Consider the following 7,564-nt stretch of genomic DNA (forward strand, 5'->3'; position numbering starts at 1 on the left):
TGGCACCGCACCACAGGCAGCATCATGCCGGCACACGACCCAGTGCGGGGGTGTCCCTGGATATTTCCAAGCCAGCAGAGATGGGCATCCAGCGCTCTCAGCTGAGTGCAATGAAGTCACACATGGAAGAAAGTCAGAAGGTCCCGATGCCTCTGCTGGCCTGTGATTTATGTGGTGAGAATTTTTTATATAATTGTATACTTCAACCCTCCTTTTTATACTGAAGTTTAGTGAAATGGTTTATTCTTTGTTGAAAAATAAAAAGTCCAGTGAATGAGTTAGAGCATTCCTATACGTTCCTATGCCCATGCAGTAGCTCACAGTGGGGATTTCGCTGGTTATCGCAGGGATAGCAGAAATGGGCCTGTGGCAACTTGGGCTATAAAATTCCATACAAGGTAATGGATATTTTCACTGTTTTACAGTGTCTAAAAAGGAAATATTCTCATCTGTTTCACATTACTCTGACATTCATAATCCATACTGTTTTGTAGAATATTGCTCTTAAATCTCCACTGCATTATATACACACAAGTCTACAAAAAAAAATTCTGCTGAGATCCCTGACAGCTAAAAACCATCAAGGCTGATACCATACCAAAGCCATGCATATCACAGGCAGCACTGACTTGAAGGGTCTTTAAGACAACCAGAGATACCTAATGCTTTGCAAGGTCTCTCCATGGCACCAAAACTTTTTAAAGTTCATGGCAGAAGTCGGTTTTAGAGCTGAAGTGTAGCATGAATATATTTAGGAGTATTCCAAGGTTAGCTAACATAAATGAAATAAAAACCTTACCTGGTTATTTACCAGCTTGTGTTTCAGTCCCAGCTTGACCAAGATTCTTTCAATCTGGTCATGGTTAAAGTTGGAGATAACAATGCCTTTTTCCAGACCAGTATCCACCAGCTCTTCCATGCCCTAATGAATAAGGAAAGCCTATGTGTGTTTATGAGGTTTATTATCTGCATGCTTTATGTCCCATTGCACAGGGAAAGTAATATAAGAAGAATGTCTTAGCCACCACGTTTGTAGTGAGAAGTGAATTTCTTTTGCTTTGGCTTCTTTGGGGGTCATTTTACCAGAGCTAAAAAAGCAAGAGAGACCCCTCCACCTCTTCCTCTGCCTGCACTCTACCTCTGAGTTGGCAGAACATGGCAGGAAGAATGTTATCTTAAACTGTTACCTCAAAATAATTTCTCACAAATGTGATTTGCTATTGTAGAGAAAACTATTAATTCCCATAGCTGCAGCATCACAGAGGTGCAGGTAGGAGGACCAGACCCTAAATCCTCTCAATCCACGAGGACAAAAAGATTGAAGAAGAGCCTGAGGTGCTGTTGCCCAACACTGGAAAGTGTGAGAATTCCCTATCTGTATGAAACACCCAGTAAATTAACAGCCACACCTGGATTAAGCTACACTTCAGTACTACCATAGTGCATATTCAAATATTATTTTAGTGACAGCACCTACAGTGCTGACAGTTTCCTACTCTTTAGCCTTATTAAAGACATCCCCCTCTTGCTCCTTAAAACAAAGGGTAGCAGCCAGCTCTGCTCATTCTGGTCATAAAATACAATTTTGTGTGACTATCCTTCGTACTCACACCTATCCCTGAATTTCATCATGCACACAGACCTCTGCTCCATCTTTAGTGCTGACACCTGCTCAAAAGTGCAAACATTAACTTACCTCCCATGTGTCCAGAAAATCAGTATCCCTGGGGATAGTCATACCCTTGTCATCCACAGGATGCAGTTCTTCACCAGCCTGTTATTTAAATGCAGGTAATACATAGACTTTTCTTTAAGAGTTAAATTTTCTACTGCTTACCAGCACTTCTGACTGGAATTATAGCCAGCAAATTAGTTTATTTAAGCATATTGCATAACTAAGAATGATGCATGTTTATCAGTATTCTCTATTTCATGTTTCTATAAAACAATCGCTGTGTACAAAGAGTGGAGATTATTAGCAATTATGTGAGTTATTTAGGCAGATCTAGAGAAAAGGGAACAGGAACACCCCTACCTTTCTAGAGTTTTTATGTATTTTACACAGGTGTAGACTGGGGAAAAAAAGCAGCACGTTCTTTCTGTGCTGTACTTCATTTTTTAATGTTAGTCACTCCAGATCAAGCCAATATCTCCAAAACCTGAGATGTTCACACTGCTCTTGCCCAGCAAAAGGCCATGATCCCCAACTGCACCATCTTCTCTTGATTACAATTTCCCTGAAGACCCAGGATGCTCCTTAGAAGTGCTCATACCCACACCTATCTCACTCCAACAGGCCTGGAAAGTGGGAAGCGAGACCGACCCCCAGGCTCCCATGCAGGGACGTGGCTTCCCTGTCAGTCTCTTTTTCAGTCACAGTTCTTCTTTTGTTTTCTTCTTTCCCTCTCAGCAGCGCCCACCGGACCAGAATCCTCCTGCCCAGACCCAGGGCAGGCATCTTTGTCTCATTGCTCAGCTCCAGGCAGGGGTGTGCCATGGTATCTGCAGGTGTCCATCTGTCTGTGTGTGCTCACGGCAGCCCAAAGGTGCTTTAAGGCTTGGGGACACCCTGCCTTGGCCTTGCCAGGGCCATCCCCCATTCGACCTCCCTCCCCACCTCTGCCAGGGTTTTGTTAGTTGTGAGGTGCAACATGCCCATGATTTGGTGGTTTTGGTTGGCTACAGAAGCCTGATGCTAAGGGAATTTTTTTGTTTGTTCATTTTTTTCATTGAACAAATGAAAAGGGGCCTACAAGAAAGCTGGAGAGGGACTTTCTTCAAGGGCATGTAATGATAGGTCAAGGGGTAATGTATTTAAACTGAAAGAAGGTAGTTCTATATTAGATGTAATGAAGAAATTCTTCACTGTGAGGGTGGTGAGACACTGGACCAGGTTGCCCAGAGAAGCTGTGGATGCCCCATCCCTGGAGGTGTTCAAGGCCAGGCTGGATGAGGCTTGGAGCAACCTGTCCTAGCAGAAGGTGTCCCTGCTCATGGCAGGGGGGTTGGAAGTAGATGATCTTTAAGGTTGCTTCCAAACCAAACCATTCTATGAAAAGCAAATGTCTCAATGATGAACTTGGCACTTTGCGCATGTTCTTCTGCAGTGGAGAGAGCCTGATTGGTGCCAGAAGAATAATCATATGTTGGGCTGACTGAATTCTAAGGGCCCTGTCCATTGATTCTCTGTCACTAGCCCAAACATAGCAATAGCCAGCTTCCCTCAGAAAACCTGGACTGGAGAGGGAAGCCATGGAAATCTGCAGTCTTTGCTAAAGAATCACATTCCCAACAGCGCTAAAGAGTTTACAGAGGAGGGAGGAACTTAAAATTGCTGAATAATGTGACTACTAAACAGCCAAAGAAAGGAGGAGAAACAAAGAATTAAGAACTGCCTGGATCCCAGGCTTTCCAAACAGAAAGCATCCAGCAGGTGAATGTGCTTGAGACAAACTTCTGTCCATTGAGAGGGGCTGAATGAGTAAAGCTGCCATCAACTTCTCATGGCCACGGTGAAACTTTCATTGTCTCTGGAGAGAAACAAGGTATGGCCAGCAGCTGGTCAGGCCGTAAAAATTTTGGAGCGAAGTTCCTGGGGGCCAGGGAGGAGCAGGGAGAGATTTTGGCCACTCAGCCACAGCATGGGCTGGCAGAGGAGATCTGCTGGAAGGACACAGTTATGTGTACAGGCTTTTCTGTCTAGGCATTTCTGTTCTGTTTTACCCAATTGCTTTATCTGCATGAAGAAAGATAACTGTCATAATTTATAGCTGTATAAAAACCTGACTTTATGGGACTTCAAATGATGTCTTTTTTTTTTTTTTTTCTTTTTTTCTGGACACGGTACAGGTAATGACTGAAGCCCGTTCACCTCCACATTTTAGCTGAGTCAGAGCGTTTTTACTCGCTGGAAGTTCTGTCAGCTCCCCAGAGCACCCTGCAATGCTGTTTCATGACTCAGAGTGTGCAGATGCAGGAGGTGACTTGTCCATAACCTTGTTAGGCATGGCTATTGTTTTCAAGGCATTGCTGTCAGTGTTGGATGTTGTGGTAGTGTCTGATTTTGAGTTGTCTTTCCTTTAGAGTGACTCTTACAGAGAGTATTGGTGGTCCTTCATGGTCAGCCTTTGCTAAAACACTGAAATGCAAAAAGCAAATCTCTTTTGTGGATAATCTGATGTTGTTGGGAATGATTTTGTTCAGAAGAAAGTACCTAGTCAGAAAGCCCCAACATGGGCAGCCTTGCTATTAGTGTTCCTTAGGGAAGCAATGCATATTAGTTTGCTGAACTAACATTAAGAAGCCCGTCACAAATGTGTCCTCCTGCAGAGCTGACAAGTGAGTAGCCACATGCAATAAGGGAAGGGGATAGGAAAAATTTAAGGCTCGGGGACACCCTGCCTTGGCCTTGCCAGGGCCATCCCCCATTCTGCCTGTTCAGGCATGTGGATTTTGGGGTTTTTTTGAAGAAAGGTGTGGAGAGTCAGTTGTGTCAGAGAGAAATCTAGAAAGTGGTGCACCACTCTTCCTTGCACTGTAGTGATTGCAACAATAATGAAATGACAAATGTGAAATAATGAATAGTAGGAAGGTAAGTATTGAAATTTATATTTTAATAAAACATGGGTTTTTTCGGTGAGTCTAAAATCCTTCTGGACATCTTCACAGAATTCAATATGGGTGAACATCGAGACAGAATCACAGAAGGGTTGAGGCTGAAAGGGACCTCTGGAGGTGCTCTTGTCCAATCCCCCTGCTTAAGCAGGGCCACTTAGACTTAGTTGCCCAGGACCATGTCCAGATGGACTCTGAATATCTCCAAGGATGGAAACCCCACAACCTCTCTAGGTCAACCTGTGCCAGTGCTTGGTCACCCTTACAGTAGAAAAGCATTTCCTGAAGTTCAAAGGAACTCTCCTTGGTTTTAGTTTGTGCCCATTGCCTCTTGTCTTCTCGCTGGGCACCAGTAAAAAGAGTCTGGCTCCATCCTCTTTGCACCTTCCCTTCACATGTATATATCCGTGATAAGATCTCCCTTGAACCTTCTCTTCTCCAGGCTAAACAGCCTTGGCTCTCTTAGCCTCTCCTAATACGAGAGATGCTCAAGCCCCCGGATGCTCACCTCCATCCACCTCTGTGCTTTAGCTGAGTCACGGCCCTGTCATGCCCTGGGCAGCCAGTCAGCCCTCCCAGGGCACCCGGCCCCACTCACCCGCAGACTGCAGTGTGTGGGTGCAGGAACGACAAACACAGCAGTGGTGTTCGAAGTGTGGCTGTCACCTCAGAGGGTGCTCATCAACAACCAGTTTTGAGCTTGTTCTCCTGCAGAATGGCTGCCATAATCCCTCGTGGCTGGCATTTCATCTGTGAACTTGATCATTTGGAAATAATGAGTACTTTTTGCTAAACTGACAAGAAGCAGCCTGTTGCAAATCCCTTCTCCTGCAGCAAAGCTCTTTCTCTGTCACGGGCAGAATGCTGTCTCAGCAGTGGTTCCTCAGGGCCTGTGTGGGTGGGTGTAGACATGGCACCCCATATCAAGCCACGCTCCCCTGCCTGCGGCTGTTCTCGGAGTTGGTAACGTTGTCATGAGACAAGTCAGAACATCCCGTTTTTTTCAGAATGAAGCAGTTACTGGGAGATCTGCCAGTTTTCCTGGGTTTTGTAACAAAGCAGGGGGAGGGTCTTTGATAAATGTCTTTTCTGTAGGTTCAGTGGGTTCTGAGAGACCTGCCTGGGCTCCCAGGATGAGATGCTTTGGGTTGCCAGGCTCCCTGGCTCTGCAGGTTTCTTCGCTCATCTGAAGTTTCCAGGTGAGATGGGACGTGAGGTAGCAGAAATGTCACATGCCACTGTGGAGCTGGGAGCCTCAGTTTTGCTTTTTGGATGATAACTATTTTGCAACTATTTTAGCCATTCCTTCTTCCTAAACCTGCACCATAGGTGGCAGGAATAATGTTTCTCCTTACTCTTCAGGATTGCAAGCAAAGTGTTTTAAAGCATTTGAAAGGCCAGGTATTGATCAGGTTGGAGATGTGCACAAGTAGTCAAGGCTGTTGGTATTTTTCAGGTGTCTTTTATTCTCCTGTACATTTGTTGGTGCCCAAGTTAAGGCCATGCTAAGAAACAGTGCTACATAATAGGAGCCTGTCTGCAGCAGATAGTCTTGGGGTTCATTTCAGCTGAAGGGATCCAATCTGTGCATGGCAAGGCAGTGCCACGGCAGCAGGAGATGAGGCATGGGAAGTGGTGGTGACCACTTGAATCACCTTCCTGATCTGAAAGCCAATGCTTTCATGAGGTCCCTGTAGACAGATCTTGCAAAAAAACATATACCAAAGTAGCCTGGGGAGGAAAAGGAGGGTAGACCATTGGTTTCAGAGCTGTGAGGTGAAACAACTGCAGGGGCCTCCCTCTGGGAGGTTGTTTACAGTGCAGGCTGTGGGTAAGAGTTTGCTCAAGACAGAAGTGACCATTAGGAGCCACCTGGATCCCAGGCCTTCCAAACAGAAAGGATCCAGCAGATGGATGTGCTTGCAACAAACCCGTCTTCATTAAGAGGGGCCAAGTGGGTGAAGCCGCCACCAACTTCTCGTCACCGTGGTGAAACTTTCACCCCATCAGACATTCAGTCAGTGGGACAAAGTTCAATTGGCCACTCTCCTTAACTAACGCATTTCATCATACGTATTTTTGCACGTTCTTCTTAAGATTAGGCTGTGCCCACAGATACAGGTGCTACAAGATATGAGTAACTCTCTCTTCCTCCTGCTTGTTTAACGTTTGGACCAGTTGTGTCCTGGTCAAGAGTAGCCTCATTGGCACTAATGCAACGAGCATGGGGAGGAGCAGTCATGGGCCTTGGGAGCATGTTTCCTTCTGTAACAGTGTGGAGCCCTTCCCTGTGCTTGCTGGGGACTTCCTTTGAGCAGCTTCATGATGTAGCCTGTCAGGTGTTTCGGGGTGTCTGAAGGATAGAAATATCTAGAAAGCAATAGCTAGTGAGCAGTTCTTTCTATCCTTTCCCCGCGTAAGGTACGTTGCTTTCTGGTGTGTGTTCAGAGAGACCTGGAGGAGGTCATCTTTTGATCATGGTAAAGATGGTGATGTATTTCTCTGTGTAATTTAGGGTATCTGTTACATTGCTTTAAGAAGAGCCTGAGCTGTGCGGTGACAGGTGGAGCTGGTGTGTCCCTGATGGTGGTTTGGTGGCTGCTCAGCTGGGGCAGGCTGAAGGGGCTGTAGGGTTGTGCTGGGCACCATTGCTGGGGATGTTACAGCAAGACAGATCTCTGGGGAGGAGCAGGGTCTGGCCAGCAGCTTGCCAGGCCCTGGGGTGGTGGAAAGTGCTTCCTAGGGATGAAGGTGTAAAGTCCAATATAGCTCAGACTTCACAATGTTTTAAGTACAAAGATAAAAGTTGGAATTTTTTTCCTAAGAAAATTATTTTACTTGGTCACTTTGAGTGTATTTATCCTTCTTTTCTATGTTAGAAGTACAAGAAAGCTTGAAAAAACTCTCTAATGTTATGAAGGAATGAAGATCACAGGCCCGATCTTTCCCT

The sequence above is a fragment of the Pterocles gutturalis genome, unplaced genomic scaffold (assembly GCF_000699245.1).
Source record: "Pterocles gutturalis isolate BGI_N339 unplaced genomic scaffold, ASM69924v1 scaffold35411, whole genome shotgun sequence".
Taxonomy (NCBI): domain Eukaryota; kingdom Metazoa; phylum Chordata; class Aves; order Pterocliformes; family Pteroclidae; genus Pterocles; species Pterocles gutturalis.